This window comes from Acanthaster planci, unplaced genomic scaffold (genome assembly GCF_054643075.1).
Source record: "Acanthaster planci isolate LZ-2023a unplaced genomic scaffold, COTS_SCS Contig4, whole genome shotgun sequence".
Classification (NCBI taxonomy): Eukaryota; Metazoa; Echinodermata; class Asteroidea; order Valvatida; family Acanthasteridae; genus Acanthaster; species Acanthaster planci.
The window spans coordinates 282,197-302,732 of record NW_028257628.1 but is presented as its reverse complement, the minus strand read 5'-3'; the positions used below and the strand labels follow the sequence as shown (position 1 = coordinate 302,732).

Below are 20,536 nucleotides of genomic sequence, written 5' to 3'. Positions count from 1 at the left end.
CTTCGTAAAAAGAGAGCCTTGTTAAATACCAAATCCTGTGTTAGTAGAAAATCATTTTCTATTAATTAAAGCAGTGCCATGAAAACGTCTACCTCATTGACAGAATTTAGACCATAGCTAAGAACCTGGTATTTTACCCTGGACTGTAACTAGGTTACAGGTATTTAAAGTACTAGCTTAGGTATTTAAAGTACTTTAAGGTATTTAAGTACTAGCTTATTTACTCGTAAGTGTATGTGGGCTTTAGTCATTGTGAAAAGCTGGATGGTTATTAAAACAAGCGTTTCACAATAGTGCGCCTCCAATAATTTGCAAGGCATTGGCGAATCACAGTGCACAAAATCTGGCAACCCAATGCACATTTGGAAAGGGTCAACAGATTTCGTGCATTGTGGTGGCCAACGCGTTGCAAACTCTTGGAGGTGCGCTATTGTGAATCACCCGCATGGCTTGTGTGTGATTTCAATTACATTACTGAATTTTAATTTCTCAATTTAAATCAAATGTATTTAATTGTGTAACAAATGAAAGAAAAATTTCAGCTTATTTACACATACAGCTAAATTAGCTTACTTTGGAACGGATAATCAGGCCAAGTTAATGAAAACAAATTACAAGAAATATTTCCCGATCTTGACCAGGTCATAGTAACTAGGGCTTTTAAATTGAAGTTGACACTGCGTACTTTTCAAATGTTTAAAAAGTTTAATAAATTGAGCAGTGTCAACAAGGAACTCATTTTGCTTGATCATGTCACACATGTCTTGTTTTCTTGTCTTTGTCAGATTCATACCAGATCGGCATGGAGAGAATCTCTTGACAGCTGTGTGAAAATTGGCAACATAGCATCACTTAATGTTGAGGTCTCCAGAAAGCAGAACGACACATGGTGGCTGGTGTACCGTTCACCTGGGGACACTACACATGCCCCTACAGCATATCTGTGATGAAGAGCATCCCAAGAACTCCATAACCTGACGCTCACATAAAGGGACAAAGGATACAAGATATCCAAGTCAAGACTAAAGACCCTAGACCCACAACCAGACCAGAGGGTCTCCTATACCCAAGGTCAGATTAGGGCCACTAGTTCTATCACCCTCCCTTAGGCAGTACCTCACATGATATTCAGCAAGCCCAGAAGCACTAAAATTACAAGATCAACTAACACCTGGTTATGTTCATCACTAGTATCCAACACTGGTTCCTTGATCACTATGAAGCCATCAAGATCTCCAAGCACGGAGGGGCCAAGACATCTGTTTCACTATCAGCAGCATCTGGCCCCTCCCGGACCCTCTCCAGACAGTCCAAAGGGTCACCTATACCCAAGGACAACTTCCCTAGCCTGCCCAAGTTGCCTCTCTAGCTTATAGCCTATGGGTCACCTTTACCCTTGGCAACCTACCTACCTCACCAGCATTGCCACCCTATCTGCATCTTTGCCTGCAGACTACGTCCTTCAAGCCTCCACAGCGGCAATCTTCAGGATCAAGCAGTAGTCCTGCCGAGCTACGACAGACAGTGCTGCTCAAAATATAATCAGGTTCTCTCCAGAACCTCACAAATTCACAAACGAGATTTGTATCTGCATGTACTGTTACTGCAAACATCAGATATTGCATCCGCCATTCTGTTATTATGTCTTCAAATCCCCTAGACCTGAAGCCTAGATTTTTCATAAATTGTCAAGTTTGTTTACACAGACATCATTTCCTATGAATTTCTTTCATTTTTGTACATTTCTGCCTTTGTGTTCATCAGCAATCGAGATATCATATTGATCAAGTGGGTAACATGTCACTCTTGAGCAAACTCAACTCACTGTTTTCATCCAAGTGTTCCAATTTTATTATTGAGACAATTTGAAAGGAATCAATAGGTCAAAAAATGCATGCTGTGGCAAGTTCCGACACATTTTCTTTGATTGGGTTGGCAACGTGATGCTGTCTTAAGAGAAACCAAGATTTCTTGATTTGTTTGCTCCGAGATATCTCATACTGCAGTTTGGCCCACTCTTACTTTCCCAAAACATGCTCTCAGCAACTTAGGTTTGGTTTTGTTTGCTTATATCTAAAGTAAGTGGATTTAACCTGTTTGGAAGTGTAATTAAAAAAAGAAAATCTGTCCAAACACAAAGTGAAGACAAAGTTTCGTATCAAAATTTAATATGCCTAATAACCTCGAGCCTAAGTTGATGTTTTCATTCAATTTGGTACTGCAAACCATGGTTGAGACTGCTGATGTCCTAATGTTGTTGCTGGTGAAAAAAGTGGCATTCTTATGAGCCGGAAGGTTCCTTGGAAATAACTTCTTTTTTTTTCTTTCTAGAAATTTTCACAGCCTCGAGCTGAAGTCCATGAACTCCGATGACCCACGAAGGTGAACATTAGATAGGCCTACTGATACTTGTTTGCAGTTTGTAAAGTACCAGTTGCTACATGGCATTTTGTCACTTTTCATGAGACAAATTTCACTTTACAGCACCAAACTAAAACTTCCAAAAAATCACTCCTTCAACTGGTCACTTTTAAAACAAAGATTTCATCGGAGTTGTTTACATGTACTGAAGTACATTTTGCAAAAGCATCTATCCTCTAGCATTCTAGAGACAAGTATTTGGTTGGTCTGCCTGCTTTAGGCTGCATCCAAATCTGTTGTCCAGGGCTACATCTAGGTCTTCACTCTATTGGAAATGGTGGAAACGCGTAGACAATAGACCTAGCCGTAACTCTGGAAGCCTGTTTCGGACATGACCTTAGATACCTTGAGGACGTTAAAGCTGCCAAATAAGCTCTCGGTGGTTTTCATTCAGCAGAATGTACTGTCAGCTTCAGTCCGTGCCGTACACCAAAACAGCCAACGACACTGTAACGTATGAATAACACCAGGCAGTTTCTACCAATGCTAATTAGAAAGCAACTCTATGGTAAGGGTTTGCACAATTCTCAAGGTGAAGTAAATCTTTGAACCTCAGAATACTCTTTCATGAAATCAATGCATTACCAGGAACCCCTGGTCAATAGTTTTGGAAGAAATACCCTTATCTTCAGTTATGATAATTTTGATCATGATCAGGCATAAATTGGTGAGAATTTAACCTTCCTGTGTAAAAGCTGGGCATGGGGATGTCAACTATCACTGATGAAAAGTGGAATGCTCAATTGCCCAGTATAAAGTGGTGATTAACTTTATCTTGCAAACCTGTACAAGGAAATATTCAGGCATGTAACTTTGTGGAGATCAGCCTCATTCCTTGTTTTTCATTGTACATTCATGTCAATGACAATTGAAAAACACTGCACAAAGTCTTGTAGAGATTGCATTGTTTTTTTGTCAAAGTTCAAGTTGCATTTCCAAATGTTAAAACTCTCATTTCTACCCCCAACAAATAATGGTTATCCACAAAAAGTCATTTTGATGTCAGAGAATTTCTCTACCATCCTAATCTGTATAAAGACGGACAATGTTGGCCCACAAGATTAAGTTCTTATTTCTAAGAGTACTTTAACTCCAAATGTTTTTGACACTATTGTATTTAGAATAATCATGAACTTGACAGCTTCAGGACGAGTCCAAATTCCAGAAGGGGTTTTCTAAATGACTGCTGAGTGAGCGTTTCATCGTTGGTCCTCAACTACAACATGGACTCTAGGATTTAACAAGTGGCAACATGATGGAAAAGAACTTGAATTTGTTACATCCCAACAAGGTATCTGTCCCATCTGTAGTTGGGATGGTCCAGACGGACACTTCTAGTATGTTACTGTTAACACTCCTGAGCCTGAAGTTTCTGCATAAAACAGTAACAGCTTTTACCTCATAGAAATTTCTGGGGACAATGAATGAGATTGATCCTCTCACTTATTCCACTAAAAACATGGCCCTCCACTTTTGGCAAGTCCTATGGTAGGATTGGTCTTAATGAATCAGGCTATGAATGGCTAATGAGTCTTTTAAAACAAAACTCAAATGCTTTCTTTTTCAGCAAGCATTTGGTGACGTGTAATGTAGTGTGGTTTTTAAAGATCTGTTTAGTTTATTGTAACTGTCTTCTGTATAGATGATATTCCCCTTGTTTGCCGGGTTTTATTGCTTGTGTTGCCTGGCAGTGTGCGCCCTTCCTGTTTCATGAGTACTGGTGATAGTCTGGGTCTTGCAAGGGGCATGCTATGTGAAATGTATGTTACGAGTAATTATTATTTTTATTCAATATCTCAATGAATTTTTTGTTGGTTTGCTGCTGTTTTTTAGGTGCTATATTAATTTTACTAATGCAAACTTGTCTGGATTTTAAAAATTTGTTTGTAATTTGCTTTTGAACAGGTTGATTCTGGAGGGAACGCAATATAAATCCAATAAATTATTATTATTGTTTTAGTATTTTGGCCCCCCCCTTTGTGGACTGAGGCTTGCCCCCTCCTCCGCACTTTTTGCAGGTCCTATGATTGGATAGGGCTCAGTGGATCAAGCTATTAATGACTGATGGCAGATGGTCTAACAACTCCCCCCCCCCACTTTGAAAATCATTCCATCGCAGTGCCAAATTAAAACATCTGCCCTAGTACTATCGAAAAGAGATCCATATCTTCCCACATGGGATTCTAAACTTTTTTAATTGGGCACTGAATCCACGGCTATTTTGATTGTTCCAAAAGCATGTCAGGTGATCCATCTTTATTGTGATGTGGGGGGGTTCAATTTCTTTTGTAACACAAAGTAAATTTGTAATTTATTACATAGACAGCATTTTGAACAGATTGATGCAACATAATTTTGAGTATCACTTCCAAATCACTTTTAGGTTTTCTTTCCTGCAATAAATCACTATCTTCCATAATTAGCCTGTACTTTCAATTCGTCCTGAAAATTTCACTCCCCTACCCCATTTTTTTCTTCAAATAAGTTTTAGTAAGATCAACATTTTCCTGTTTGTAGTACAAATCTGGAATATCCTTTCTAGTATTGCTAAAAAGTTTAATGTACATCTCAATTCAGAAACACTGACCCCAGTTGAATGGAATGGTCAATAAAATTGCTTATAAAGTTAAGAACTTTTCTTATCAAACATTATGTATTGTTTATGTTTGTCTGGTTGAGTTTGTTGTGGTAAAACTTCTATATACAAGGGGTGCAGCCAATTTCAAATGGGGAAACTTAAATCGTGAAAATAAACAAAACGTAGTGCACAGTGCTAAAAGTGGAAAAGCTCTGATGGCCTGAAAATGTTTGATGTGAAAGGTTGAACTGAGAGAAACTTCTCCTCAATCAAACAGATAATCTACAAAAGACAAGTGCAAAGGGATTTAACACTAATACAAACAATGAAAACAATTTTTGGGAAGTTGACTGAACAGTGACATTGCTTCGCTGTAAACATTTTGTTCCGACGCATCTTTGCCCCGCCCCCTCGATCAAGTGTCCTGTAAACACCGCCCTCTGGATGGAGATCGCAATAAGTAGGACGGGCTCCTGTGCTGCAGTACTCACATTGTAGTAGAATGCAGCGCCTCTCTCTATTTAAAAAAAAAACCAAAAAACAGGCTCAATTCCCTGCAGTTATATCATCAGAAATAGGCCTACATCCAAATTTAGCTTTGATGAACCGTGGCATTGACAGGAGGACTTGAGGAAAAAACAGAAGTACGGGGTAAACAGGTAAAACTTCACAGTTGCTGTGGTGGGGTCGCAGGTGACGACTCCTTTGATTTTTAAAAAGGCATTGGTGCATAATTAATAATGTTCACTTTCGTGAGTGTAGTCATCCTCTTTTTTTACAACTGTAATACCCTAAAATCACTGACATCTATTCTTTCCAGTTGGGCTCTTTCATGTATCAACTTAATAACTTCCAGCTACCGCAATCAATTTGCTCAATGTTTTGAAGAAACGAAGATTTTCAATACCACTTTACAAGGCAAAGTGATGCATTTCATCGCTCGTTTGCAAGTACTAAGCTCGCTACATCTACTGTGAAACGTAGGTCCCAAGTTATGGAGTTCCATCGATTTTTCCCTAAAATGTGCATCTAGTCTCTCAGCATTCATACACAAATACAAAATTAAATTACTACATGTAATTAACTATTTGAGTAATGATTAATTTCTTCCTCACAGGGCTGCAGCAGGCAAAGGCCTCATGATCATGTACATGTGCCGTATTTAATATTTGTTGTGTTATTTGCAAAGTGTTCCTGTGTTATTGTCTTTGTGGAACTATGTTTATTCGTAATTGGGGCCCCCACACGACAAGCACTGCTTCTTGGGGCCCCCACACGACAAACACTGCTTCTTGGGGCCCCCATCCACATGTAGACACTTTGTGAAACTGTTTTGTAGAGTAACATTATGTGGAAAATAAATGAACTGAGCAAAACTAAGAACTAGAGTCTTTTGTCTGGGAAATTCAAATTATGTTCACTTGCAATCAGATTTAACTCCAGATTTTATTCATATTTAACTCGCAAAAGGCTCATTGAAGAGATGTTGGTATTGGTGTCTGATAGACAGTGGCATAACAGGGAGGGGGCCACAGGTTCACATGCCCCCAAGAGAAAGTCCACGACCTTACCCTACAGGATCTCCCAATTTGAAACTTTGAAATGCCGTGAATGTAAACCGGTATTTGCTTTCAGTGCATCCTTGAAAAAATGTGTGCACTCCTCTGGGTACCCCCTGTCTAACCTGTACACTTTTTGCAGAGTTGTTTTGTAGTTTAGAATTCTGTTAAACAATGGCTGATACTCAGACAAGGGTGTCCCCTCATTGCCCTTAGAAATTTTACCTACTTTTAGTAAGTTATGCTGTGACATCTTTTGACATTGTTTCATCTTCTGTCTTATTTTCATCAGTAAGACAACTTGAAGTGGTATTCAAGGAACTGGCAATATGGCGGACGGATCCGTCTCGACATTACCACCAGAGTCACATCTTTTGACATTGTTTCATCTTCTGTCTTATTTTCATCAGTAAGACAACTTGAAGTGGTATTCAAGGAACTGGCAATATGGCGGACGGATCCGTCTCGACATCACCACCAGAGTCACATCTTTTGACATTGTTTCATCTTCCGTCTTATTTTCATCAGTAAGACAACTTGAAGTGGTATTCAAGGAACTGGCAATATGGCGGACGGATCCGTCTCGACATCACCACCAGAGTCACATCTTTTGACATTGTTTCATCTTCTGTCTTATTTTCATCAGTAAGACAACTTGAAGTGGTATTCAAGGAACTGGCAATATGGCGGACGGATCCGTCTCGACATCACCACCAGAGTCACATCTTTTGACATTGTTTCATCTTCTGTCTTATTTTCATCAGTAAGACAACTTGAAGTGGTATTCAAGGAACTGGCAATATGGCGGACGGATCCGTCTCGACATCACCACCAGAGTGGGACGTCATCATCGTAGGGGCTGGTAGTGCTGGCCTGACTGCTGCCTACCGACTCCAGCAACAAAAGCCAGGGTGCAAAGTTCTGGTTGTAGAGGCTAAAGGTTTGTATTGAATCTTTTGTTCAATCTCTTTCTCAGCCACTACTGGGAATGCCTGACATCATACAGAGTAACAGTGCTGCATTTTTATTGGTAGGTTTAATTTAGGCTTACATGCAGGTGTGCTATGAGATTGGGTCCATGTCCACTGAAATGCATGGTGGCCTCAATGTAATGGCTACATATGCAGCAAGGTATGAGACGGAGAGAAGCCCCCCCCTGCTTTGTGCTGGTCACTGTCTCGCAGGACATCTTGGGGGGATGTGTTAAGTAACAATAGTCTGGAATGTGTATAGGGATTGGACATGTTGGGGGTACCCCTCGGTCTCATTTCTTGCTGGGTATAAATGGCAGTATTATTGCTCTTTGGGCTGCTTGCATACATGTAAGTCCTTGCTAGTGAAAAAAAGAAAGGTCACACAGGCAGATAAGTGCCATTGCTGCCCTGTGCATTGTGTGCATGCAAAGACCGTACAGTTTTGTACACTCTCAGATGAAAATTAGAGTGTGTTAACGTGTGTTAGCTCCAACTCCCAAGAGACACTGCAACAAAGATGGGCCAGCAGACCCTGGTAAGCTTGGCAGCTGAGTGTTTAGACACCTGCATCAGTAAGCAGGAGGTTGTGGGTGGGAGTCTGATCTAAGTCACCTCTTCAATTTTATCACAAGCACATGCGTGCATCACCAATATAAATTAATATCTACCCAATGTAAAAATTGCTGGATTCACCAATTGACCTGAGCTCGGGCCAATTTCATGGAGCTGTTATTAATGTTAAAGCACAGAATTTGCTTAAAGCCTGGACAACAGGAATTTTTTTTTCCGAAAGCCGACTCCAAGAATTCCAGCCTCGCTTGGCCACAAAGATTATTCACTTCAAGCATTAGTCAGTGTTCTCCACAGCCGAAAATTTTGGCAGGGCGGTAGACAAAATTGCGAGTGCGAAGCCCTTACGGCGTGGGGTCTGGGCTTAAGCTTAAGAGCCCCAGAAAATTTTGGATTCTAGACGCTCTGTGATGCATTCTGGGGCAATTTCCAGTCCACTTTCGTCTGTAATTTGGCCCCAAATCTGATTGCATTTACAGCGTGAAATATTGGCTAGGATATTCTTCAGGAGGAATTTCTTCATCGAAAGATTTGATGACGAAATTATTTTAGTTTCCGGAGCATTTTTAGCAGAACCTCATGTTAGTGACTTGAGACATGCTTGAGATGAGCCGAGCATGATCAGTTGACTTTGAAAAGGCAGAGTAAAAACAAGCGTCAAAATGCGCCCTTGAATAAAAAAGGACAAAAGAAATATGTTCAGGCAAAGATAAGTTTACAATTTCCAGCTCGCGTCATAAAAATGAAGCAACCCCTCCATTGGAGCAGAGCATGGGGGCCGCTCAGGCGTGGCACAGTCCTTCCACTGGCACCCACGCACACTCCGCAAAACAATGTTGCGCCGCAGGTACCAGTCACATGCACTGCGTGTACATGTACACGCTTGTGCAATGCAATGTACGTGTACATGTACATGTACAAAACATATGCGATGGTTTTTCGGGACACGAGGCTGGCTATGCATAACGGTAGGCAGCCAACGATCACCATTGTCAGTACATCATAAGCGTCGTCGGTAAACTCAAACTCTATCCACAAACTGCGGTAAACCTCTTTGCACAAACCGGGTCCGAAATATATAGATTGATCACTTTTTCCTTATCTCCACTCACTGACAACAAAGCCACAAAAAAAAGAAACTTTCAGGAACTGGTAGTAATCTGTACAACAAGAAAGTAAAAAAGAAATGTATTATTATTTACAATTCCACAAAATCCTTGATAGAGCTTGTGAGTTTTTCAAGAGTTTACCCCAAACTAAAAATACATTTATCACATCATTACAAATTCATTATATTACTACCCCCCCTCACGGGTACTCATGCATGTCCTCCAGTGTGTCGTCGCTCCACCAGCTGAATGCTCTGGGGATCTCCGCCGATTTGACGAGGTAATGTGGTTGCAAGTCCCCCTTTCTAGGTCCTCTGTTCCCTCCTGGTTCTCTTCAGGGTAACGGGGCAGCCTCTCCCCCAAAGAGGAAGATTCTATGACTGAAACTCCACTAAAGGGAGTCCTGTGGAATTTGTAACTACAACGTATAAGGCTAATACCGTATTTACAATAAAACTCCAAAATATGCAGAGATAATACCCAAAATCGATGATTTTTTCTACACAACACCGTGTCGCGTTAAATCTACAAAGGTTGGGCTATGCATGTGTACACAATAGTCACTATGAATAATGCAAGCCGCATGGGCGTTGCCGTTGTGCAAACATGAATTCAAGCAGTGTGCACGGGATTTCCACACAAACATGGACTATTTCTTATAAAAGGTAATCTTGACATTTCGAATTTATCTTGCATACAATGATTAAAGCAAAATGACTGAAAATTATACAAAATAGCTTTCTACAACAAAATACTCAACTTACAGTTTTAAGACGAGTGAACAGTCTTATAGTCTGACTCCCTGGCTTGAAACAACGATCGGTTTCCGTTGATTCTCTTCTCAGCCCTGGATTTAGCTTTCCAAGAAGTGGATTTCTTTTCTTAAGCACTTAAGTTAAGCTAACGCTTTCCAATGACGAAAATATATGGTTTTGGCTATCACCACAAACTATCTCTGTTTCTCAAAAGACTCTATTTTATTGAAGTTCTCGATTTCTCCAATCTGTGACTAATAAGAAAGTTGATGACCTTTTGTACAGACTGACAAAATTGCTGCCAGCATTCCTGAGGGCAATCCAATGAATGGACCAGATGCCGATGTCTTAGACAGTATGACGCTAGACACTATTGTACGGCAAACAATGTGGACATCGGGTAAGTTATAGGAATCCTGAAGGTTTGCAATCCTGATGTGTTTGAGCTGAAGTGAAAGGCTGATGGCAAATTAAGGTTATATTTAACTTTATTTCTAAAAACTGTTCGCAGTTCTACAGAAGACATGTAAGCCCTGATTAAGTTTCGTTGGCAGTTAAATCGACTGGGAATACTTATGAACACATGTGGTTCGCAATCAGAATATGAAAATGTGGTTTGAGTGAGCATTGTTTGGGATTTCGTAGTGTTGTTTTGTTTGTCCATGAACCAGATTGGTAATGAACTGCAGCAGGAAATTTATCGACCTTTTGGCCATGCTTTGTCCTCACAGATAGGATGCATTTGTTGATTTGGCGGGAAGGGATTTCAATCATCCAAATTGCTTGAATACATCATGAAGGCCAAACCGGACAAAAAAAAGTGCAAATAGGAGAAAAGTATCAGGAGACATTTGAACAGTTCCAAATGACATTGTTTCTTCTTTCCTTTTCTTTAACACTGTAGAGGCTCGTGATGCTATTGACATAGCAGTCAACCAAATACTTGGCGCCCCACCTCGCACATTGTCCGCTTTGTTCTTCTTTCATTATGTCGGTTCTGCTGGCAATATGAGAACGTTAAATGGGGGACACAAGGAGATGCTCAGGAATTCAAAATAAAGGTAACCTGTGACCTTTGTCCTTTGACCTTTGCCAATGCATTTTTGAGCAAAAGCTGATTACTAGGGCTACTGTGGATCTGCATTCATATTGTTTTGTATGATTTTGATCGTTTTATATCAATTAAGTCCAGTTCTGAAAAAAAAATTGGTTACTGCTGTCTTTAGAACTTCACATGAAATATGTGAGTTGTGTATTCTTATACATCAATGTAAATGCAATATTCGCCTTTACAAAAATTCATAAATACCTCAGACAGTCTCCCTATTCAACAACGTACAACTTGACCATGTATTAACATTTGATAATGCTTGCTGAGAGGTGATAATGCCCACTGCGGCTAGGACATTAGTAGCATTAGGATTAGGAGTCTAATCTAATCTAGTCTAAATGTAATTTATGCTGACAATTATCTTCACAACATTGTGGTTAATGGCGTTCACAGTGATGAGACCTGAGGAGAGCAAATGTAGAAGGATCCTTGAAGTTACATGTAGGTTTCCTGAACAGAAAGGGAAAATTGTAGTCAGAAGTAGTGTTGTGTTTAACCAAAAAAGATATTTTCACCCTACAAGAGTGGGGGGAGAGAATCTGCTCTCCTTGACATTCCTACAGTTCTGCTGCAGTGCACTTTTTCATGCGCTGAGACTTGAAGAGCTTTTTTCAGTGACATCCTTCGTTCCTTTTTACATCATTTTTATTGAAAATCAGATATGCTGTTCTCTTGCAATGCACATTTTTATGAGACAGGTCCACAATAATCCAAATTGTATCCACTGATGCGCTCAGTGCAGACGGGTACAAAGGCACGAGGCCAGGAATTTCACAGCAGCATAACATCGAAACCCTATTGAATGGAAAGTTTACAGTTTACTGAAAATGTGTGTCTTTTTATGCATGCTAAGTTTCATAGCAATCGAGCATGTTACTGCCAAGTTCTGGGGGGGGGGAATTGCTGTGAGATGGATTAATAGTATTTTGGGATGAGTTTGTACAGGTACGTTTTCATTACTCCTGCCTCAGTGTTGCTTCAAAGATGATCAAAATGCTCCACTGTGTAGGGCAGGAACTTCAGGGAGGCATTGGAGGCAACCGCCTTGATACCTCTGGTCTTTGCCTCCATGCCCATTGAAATGTCCCCATAGACAAGTTGATTTTCTAATACAAGTGCCCTTTGCAAATGAGATCTTGCCTTGCCCTTTCAAGAACAAATTTCTGCCCTGACAGTGTTGTGTCCGTATTGGATGATCATCGGCAAAGCATTGAACTTGAGAACAGATGACTGATTTGTCATTTCCCTTTGTGTTTCTAGGGTGGTGCACAGCAAATGTCCACCATTTTAGCCGAACGAATAGGCCAGGAGAATGTGTTATTAGGCCAGCCTGTAGATCACATCGACCAGCAGAGGCTGGAGGCTGACAAGGTCACTGTAATAACTGCAGCCGGGAAACAGTTCACCTCTCGCTATGTTATTGTCGCAACTCCCCTGCATTGTTCCAGTAAGTTGATTTGAGTAATCAGATTTTGCTTATGCGTGCCTCTCCTTTTTTTTTAAAGTGACCGACTATGATCTGTAATCAGCTTTTAACTCAAAATGAATTTTCTGAGGTCTTAGTGTGGGCAAGGAGAGGGGGCATTATTCATGAACTTGAATGATTTAATCCATCACAAGTGTTCTCCACAGCCTTGAATTATTGTGAGTGGTCGTTGAGTTTGCAATATTATGCATGCACTTGATGCATGATCCAAAACTAGAAAAAAATGTGTTCAGTTTTTGGCCAATTGGAAATCTGGCAAAAAAAATCCTTTTCTAGAACTTTCCTGAAAACAACTGAACTTGTCAGAGAATGTAGAACTAAACAACAACACAAAAGAGGTAGGGTTTTATAAGCGACCCAGAACTAGGAAAAATCTGGAACTAGGAAATTGGCTGTATTTTCCGAGAAAAACACCCTCAAGGTTAATTGGTTCTTGTTGTGACAAAATGAAAATGCTATGACTAGGCAGATTGGAACCAGCCGAGAATTTTTAGCTCACGTACTGCATCTGGATTTAATAAAAACCGCTGCCAAATGCAATGCCGTTGTGATGAATATTGATGTTGGAAAAGTCATCATGTTTGTTCTACAAAGTGTAGTAAACTCCTTTACACTTACATGCAGAGAAACTGTAAAGACAGTGGAGAAGGCATTCGAATGGGGAAAATCCAGTAGAAAAAAAGCTGGGCGGTGAGAATTTTGGTGGGGCGGCAAAACTGTTGGGGGTAACCTAAACTTTTGGCAGGGGGCTTGTCCTGCTAAAACCCCTCGTGAAGAACACTGCATCACTGTCGAATTTAAAGATGAAGAGTGTGTAAAAGGTTATGTTCCTCGATAATTGAAAAGGCTTGAATACTGAGACACAATAAGATTTTGTTCTAAACACTTGTTTACAGCCGACATTGGATACACCCCTGTTCTCCCCCTTGAGAGGATTAGCATAGCCAGCCACTCGCCCATGGCTCATCTTTCTTTTCAAGTTCCTTGTCACCTATAAAACAGTAAGTTGGTTTTGGTTTCTTGGCCCTAAATTCTTTTGCCTGGTCTTTGTTAATGGTCTTCGACTCCCACGTCTCCCCCATTTTCTTCGTGGGCTCATTATTTCCTATGTCCAAAACAGTTGATGACACTTGTGATATCAATAAAGTATTACGAATCAGCACGCACAGAATTGCATTTGACAGAGCTTGAAATTAATAACGACCAGTTTTTGCCTTGCCATCTACCTCGGTCATCGTATTTTTTTTGCAGTATCATCCATATGCCCATTAATTAAAGCCACTACCGTACTTAAGTTCAGTTGACTTAGTGCACATGCAAGCCCAGTTGGTTGCCCTAAAATCTCACTAAATCATTACTCATGCACAGTCTATATGTACAGTACATGTACATGGCTACATGCACTGTACATACGTCTGGAGTGTGCTGATACTTCAAGCAGTAACACTCTTGCTTCAGAAATAGATTATATAGATGTCTGTATTCTCCACGATATGACGTCACACTTGGGTACTCTATAAGTCTTAGTGTTTGCTTTCGCAATGACAGATCACACCTTGTTTCCGTTTGTAGGCATTTTGGAGGGAGGATGGTTTATCAGGAGAGATTGTCAGCAATGGGGGTAAGCCGACTATTGAAGGTCTCAGCTCAGGCCCTCTCCAGTTGACGTTTGACGCTACGTCGCCCAAAGGCAGTCCAGCCCTTGTGGGATTTTATGCCAACGGCAGAGAGTGGAGCAACATCGAGGTAAGTTTTAATAGCAAGATTAAGTAAGAAATTAAGATTAAGTAAAAAAGCAAGATTTGAGCGAGCAGGCTGAGAAATAATGCAGGTGCTTTGAAAAGTGTGATGGTTCCATTTTGTTGGCAGTGTTGAAGTTTGGAAATTCAGGTTTTCCGGTTGTTTTTTTTTCCCTGATTTGTATGCCTTGATCTTCAGAGTTGAAATGTGAAAGAATTTGAATGGGCTTCTTTGAAAAAAGATTGCATGTCATTTTTCTGTGTATCAGCCAGAGGTCAGAAAAGCTGCCATACTAGATGCCTTAGCTGAGTTCTTGGGACCCAAAGCCAAGGAGCCACTAGACTACAAGGAAAAGGTGAGCTTCACTGGCAGTTCATGAAGGCTGATGGATTCCAATCTGGCCCATTCTATTAATACTTGGTTACCTATGCTAAGGTGCATCTTAATGTTCTGGCTGTACTTAGAGAAGCCTGAGACTAGCAGCTACAGCCATTTCTGATAGAGGTATGATATACTGTCAGCCACAGCCATAACTTTTGTACACAGCCTCAAATCGCCTACATAGAACAGACTTGTTTTCTCAACAATGTTCTGCCAGTTTTTGTAACCAACTCCTTAATGTTTGTAGGTCTTGGTGCAGCAGTTTTGGTTCTTGTTAATATTAAAATCAGGCATGTGCCATTTTACTCTTTACATCTGAGACGCATAAACACATGTAACTTAATTTGCCAATATCTGCAATTCCATAGTACTACATCCCTGAATTTCCTTTGATCAACATACATGCTTTTGGATTTCATATTTTAAGATGTTGTTGTCCCAGTGAACAGCCCAATATCTCCAAATTTAACAATTCCTTTTCTTTCTGAATTCCCTTTGTAAGGACTGGGCTCTAGAACCTTTCAATGGCGGCTGTCCTGTCAATATCATGACACCAGGAGCAATGACTTACTTCCATGGAGGCCTCCGAATGCCATTTGACAGGTAAAATATCTCATCAAGTATGTAATCACTTTATCTGCTTCGGGCAGAAGCACCCCTCATCAGTTCAAAGAGCCTCATTGGTTGGGAGCATTCTTTTTGTTGATAGCGATGCGACTGGAATGCTTAAGTTTCCTAGTCATTCATGAACCAGTATTGCACTCTTAGTACTAAAGGAGCCTCTGTTGCTTAGGAAATAGCACCCTCTTTTGGTCCAGCTTGAAGCCTATAGGGGCAAGCTTAAATATAAACATTTGTTTCACAACTGATCAGCTTCTTATCAATGTGCAAGCTTGCTAGAAAAACCCGTAGTAACTACTGCTGTGAAGCCCCATCATCACTTCATTTTGCTGTTGTTGCATCGCACCACGTTTATGGACTGTGCCACGCTGCACAAATAATTTTATGTCATTGGTTCCCTCAGTACTGAATTACAAAACAAGGCTATTAGTAATCGGTGATGCAGCGGTGATGCAGCGGTGGGACAGGTGTTGCCATCCACACCTGTAGATCTAAAGGGAGTGCATTGCCTAAGGCCAACCAACAGGCAACACTACTGGAAAATTGTGGTAGATAAAGTAAGGCTGCCTCTAAATTTCTTAGCTACTCCAGTTGGTTGTGGGTTATGGAGTTAGTTGGCAGTCAACAGCTACCCTTAGGCATGCCTTGCTTCTGGCCATAGCCAAATTTATTTGATTGAGGCCTAATAGCTGCTTCATACAAAAAAGAACACAAATACGAAATTGTGACCTCGAGTCAAATATTTGTGTTGGGAATTTGCAAAATCGAATACATTTCAACTCAAAGGAATTTCTTGGGAAATTTTTCATGATGTCGAATTCATGTTGCTTCCACGTTTGCTTGAAAAATGAACCAGCTCATTCTCCAATATCTTGTCCCCTTCCCAGGGTGCACTGGGCCGGCACCGAGTCAGCCACCCATCACTGTGGCTACCTGAGCGGAGCGGTGCAGTCCGGAATGTGTGCCGCCAACGAGGTACTGCGCCGTTTGGACCCTCAACACATCCGGGACGAAATCCTGGCTGCGCTGGATGGCTGGCGGCACTACAAGGAGGAAGAGGTCAAGGAGACGTGGGGGTGGGCATCACTCGGGGGCATGATAGGGGTGGCTGCCTTGGCAGCATTGGTGGTCAGAAGACTTTGGTATGACTGATGCTGCAATGGGACGATTCATATGCTTTCCTTGGACTAGGAGTGTAACAGCTTCCGGCATCAAGATGGAAGGACCACATGGATTTTGGTGATTGTTGTCCAGCATTTCATTAAATGATCATCTGTTCCAATTGCCATTGCATACCATGCAGTAGAATATCCATCAGGGGAGGTCATTTGTTCCTCCCCCTCCCCTGGACATCTTGCCCATTTTTTTCCTAGGAATTGAAATTGCCAACACTTCAGAAACAGAACTAGCACCTCCATTTTGAGAGGGAGGGATCTTACTTAGATAGGGAAAAAATTGGGCAATTGTTCCCAAGTTTTCATGCCACATTCCCAGGACTAAAAAGTGGATATGCCACTGATACCCATGCTTCACTCTAATACGATTACTGTTGGTGCAGTGCATAGATAGATTAGAGATTTTGAGGTGGCCATTTGCTCTGGGAAAGTATTTCAAAGTTCTTATAACTAATAATTGTTTCTTGGACAAAAGACAGGACAAAGGGATTGAAACTGTTTATGAGATAAGATTTTTGTCAAAACAACAGCTGGAAAAATCGATGTGGGTGTGAGGGCCTGGGGGTAAGGTCAGGTGCATGTGTCCAGAGGTGAGGTTAGGTAAAAACACAATGTGAGTTCATTATTTTTACATACGACACAACGGCGCGAGCGGGAGATCGGCCGGCAGGTACGCTGCATGCTGGGCCTGTTGGGTCCAGCAAACTAGTGCTCGCGCCGTGCATTTCACTTGGGCGGTACCGAATCCAAGGTCCAAGTTAGGCTAGTTGAAGCCAAGCTGGCTCTGAATTTCTTCCGATTTCATTTCCCTAGAAGTTGAAGCGGAAGTTCGACGTGTTAAGGTGAGATTTGCCAGTGGTGGGAAACACTGGAATGATTTTAGGCCCAGACCTACATATACTTGTGTGTGTGGCCCAGCAGTTCAGGCATGTTTAGATGAGTTGGATCGATAGCGTTAAGCTTCGGTTATCAGGTGTCCTTGCCATATACATGTAGCAGCTGCTGTGGTATTGCCGACTGCCAGGCACCGATTTAATACTTTGAATATTTGAAATCTGAACATAATTTTTTTACGAAAGCCTGTTATCAAAATCATTATCGAAACAAAATCAAAACTCAAATAACGTTTGGCAATATTGTAGTTTCAAAATCTGCCAAAACGAACTTGTACATTACAGGGAGTTTTCGCTGGAGTTTGCCTGCTTGCCATAGCAACATCTACATGTATCTGATTGTGATCATACACGTCATACTTACTAGTTTAAAACCCCAAATGTGAGTTCTTTACATTTCCTCATTCTATTCAAGTCACTCACCGGTTATCAATTTTATCAGATTTTGAATCCGTAATAAATAATTGCAAAATTGTAATAATGGTTTTCGAATCAGTACTAATGAATTGCCAACATGTACTAATGGATTGGAATTATACTAGTTACAGATTGTGAATTCATTATTAATGCGTTTTGAATCCTTAATAACAGATTGCTAATCCATAATAATGGATTTACGCTGGTGAATCAAAAATAAGGGATGGGAAATCCATAGTAACGGATTGGCAATCTGTAAGAATGGATTTTGAATCCATTATATATAATGAAATCTGAATCCTTGAACAGTGGATTGTGAATAAAATCCATAATACAGATTGCCCAGCTTTTAATATTTATTTTAGGGGTCGGTGCTAATGGGCTTTTGTATTTGTTGGCATAGTAACATTAGTTTTTAGACTTTGATGCAAGACCTAGACCTAACCCAAGAACAAATTCAGATACAGCCATCATAGTATGGCAGTGAAGAAATTTGTGAATTTGCTGTGCCATCCTAAAAGCAGGGTTTCTTTCACTTTATAGAACAGGGTCAAATGTAGGTTTCGAAGATGGAGGCCAGCTTTTCACTCAATCCGAGCTCCAAGTCATCAGCAGACTGGGATGTGCTCGTGATAGGAGCTGGGGTAGCTGGATTGACCACTGCCTACAGACTTCTGCAAGAGAAACCAGACTGCAGAGTGCTTGTTCTTGAAGCCAAAGGTAGAAACATTTTCAGGCATGATATTATACAGTCATAGGCTAGAATTCCTTGTCAGACCGTCACAAGTTTCAAATAAATACACACAAGATTTCTCAAGCTTGTTTCCCCATACATACAGAGCCCCACATCTCTAAAATCTCCCTTAGCCCAAGAGATTCCCCCTTATAAACCTGGTGATGTTTGTGCAACTCAAAACTTGTAATGGTTAAATATGGAAGTTTTCCTCATTCAAGATTAAACTTACATTAGCTGCATCAAAATTAGGTTGGCAGTTTGAGCTGCTGGCCCATATCGACCCATACAGTCTGAAGCTGTGTGTAAGGATGCAAGCCAGGTACAGTTGGTCTAGAGATTTACTTTTTTTACCCTCCCACAGTTTTCATTCAAAATCAATTCAACTCAAGGGAGAATCTGGGGCAGCAGTGGAGGCAATGGGGGCTTTCTTTCCCCCCAGAAATGACCCCCCCTTAAAAATTTTTTATTGGCAAAATGATGCGAGAAAGGCTAAATTTTCTGTCTGCTTCTTTTTCTTTCCTTCAAAAAGCATCTAAAAAATCCCTAAAGTATAGCCTCCATCTGAAAGGCCAGAAATGTTACAACTTACATGAACAACTTTCCAAAGTTGGCCCCTAAGAAAACAAAGAACTGGCACCCCAAAGAAGTTGGGGTTGGTCTCTTAGGCTTGAAATCCTTTACTGTACGGAAAGCCAATGGCACATTCCTTGCATTATAACAGTGGCCGCAAGGGGGGTTGCCTCAATCCTGTTAGATCTTCAAAAGCCCGTTAGTGGACTTTAAAGAGGGGTATAACCGGATTCAGGAGCTGATTTTCAGGTATTTATATTGTAATTCTTTGTTCTAGACAAAGTTGGAGGTTGGATGTTGTCGACCAAATTGCAAGGGGCTCATGGGAAAGATGTATGGGACTTGGGAGGTCAGTGGGTTGGGAAGTAAGTACCTGCAAGGAGTGTAATTTTATGGCATTGTTTTCAGCATGTCTAAATTTATGCGTTTGTACAAACTGGCATGGTAGTGCTATGCCAGTGATATTCAGTGCAGGTAGTTCATGTACAGTCGTCCACTTCATGCAAGTCTACAGTGATGCGTCTGATAGGCAATAATTGCAAAGTGTATTTAGTTTAGCGTATTCAGCTTGTTCAGATTTAATCTTAGCCTTTTACTCTTCCATGATGATTTGTGGCATTGGTTGGTCAAATATCTTTGGATATCAATATCGGTTTTTATTTGATTCAGCACTCAGCATCACCTCCTCTGGCTCATGGAAGAACTTGGTCTGGAAAAATACCCACAATACACCACAAGCAAGAAGCTGTTGTTGCTAGGCAACAAGGACATTCGGTCCTACAAATCCAGTATCCCTTCCATGTCTCTGTTTGGACTTATCAATCTGCATGACTTTGGTGAGTACTGCACAAAAATGTGTTGGTATGCAGTCGTTTTTTGGAGAAATCTTGGCTCAAATTGTAGGTAATTTGCATACATCCTGCGCTTAAAGGGCCTCATGCAGCTTTTTAAATGCAGTTCTTTCTTGTAAATGCTCCTTTGTGTCCCATTGACCCAATTTCCAACGTTTGTCATGATATTTAAGGGCAGTTTGGCACTTGTTCACTTTTGTGATAAGCAACAGTGTGAAATCATCCGGGCAGGGACTCTCAGTTCTGCAGCTTTTTCTGTACCCAAAATATTCCAGAATATTGGCTATTTTCCTATTCCTTGTTTTAGTTCATGACATTAAACCAATTCGCAGCAACTTAATTATCACTCGTCTGTGAAGTTTTGACTTGTGTTCAACCAGCTATTCACTTATCATCATGGCATAGTAAATAAAAACGGAAACTTGCGCATATATAGGAGTGAATAAAAGAAAATACCATATTTAGGCCTACATGAGAACGTAAAAATCTATTATGGTCTCGGTGAATCATCTGACACATTTTAACAACTCTATCTTTCGTTGTTGCAATATGCCCTGCAGAAACGCGCGCAATTTGTGAGAGCCACTTC

The 20,536-nt window shown here is 40.8% G+C and overlaps 1 long non-coding RNA gene and 1 pseudogene across 1 annotated transcript; both read left to right on the top strand.

The window, feature by feature from the left end:
• The first annotated feature begins 789 nt into the window (after positions 1 to 789).
• Positions 790 to 5,054, top strand: LOC147795576 (uncharacterized). Its single transcript, XR_015423754.1, has 4 exons — positions 790 to 1,546; positions 2,332 to 2,382; positions 2,819 to 2,929; positions 3,543 to 5,054. It is a non-coding gene; the product is annotated as an uncharacterized LOC147795576 (long non-coding RNA).
• A 2,305-nt stretch (positions 5,055 to 7,359) lies between these two features.
• Positions 7,360 to 20,287, top strand: LOC147795575 (putative flavin-containing monoamine oxidase A; annotated as a pseudogene).
• Positions 20,288 to 20,536: the final 249 nt, after the last annotated feature.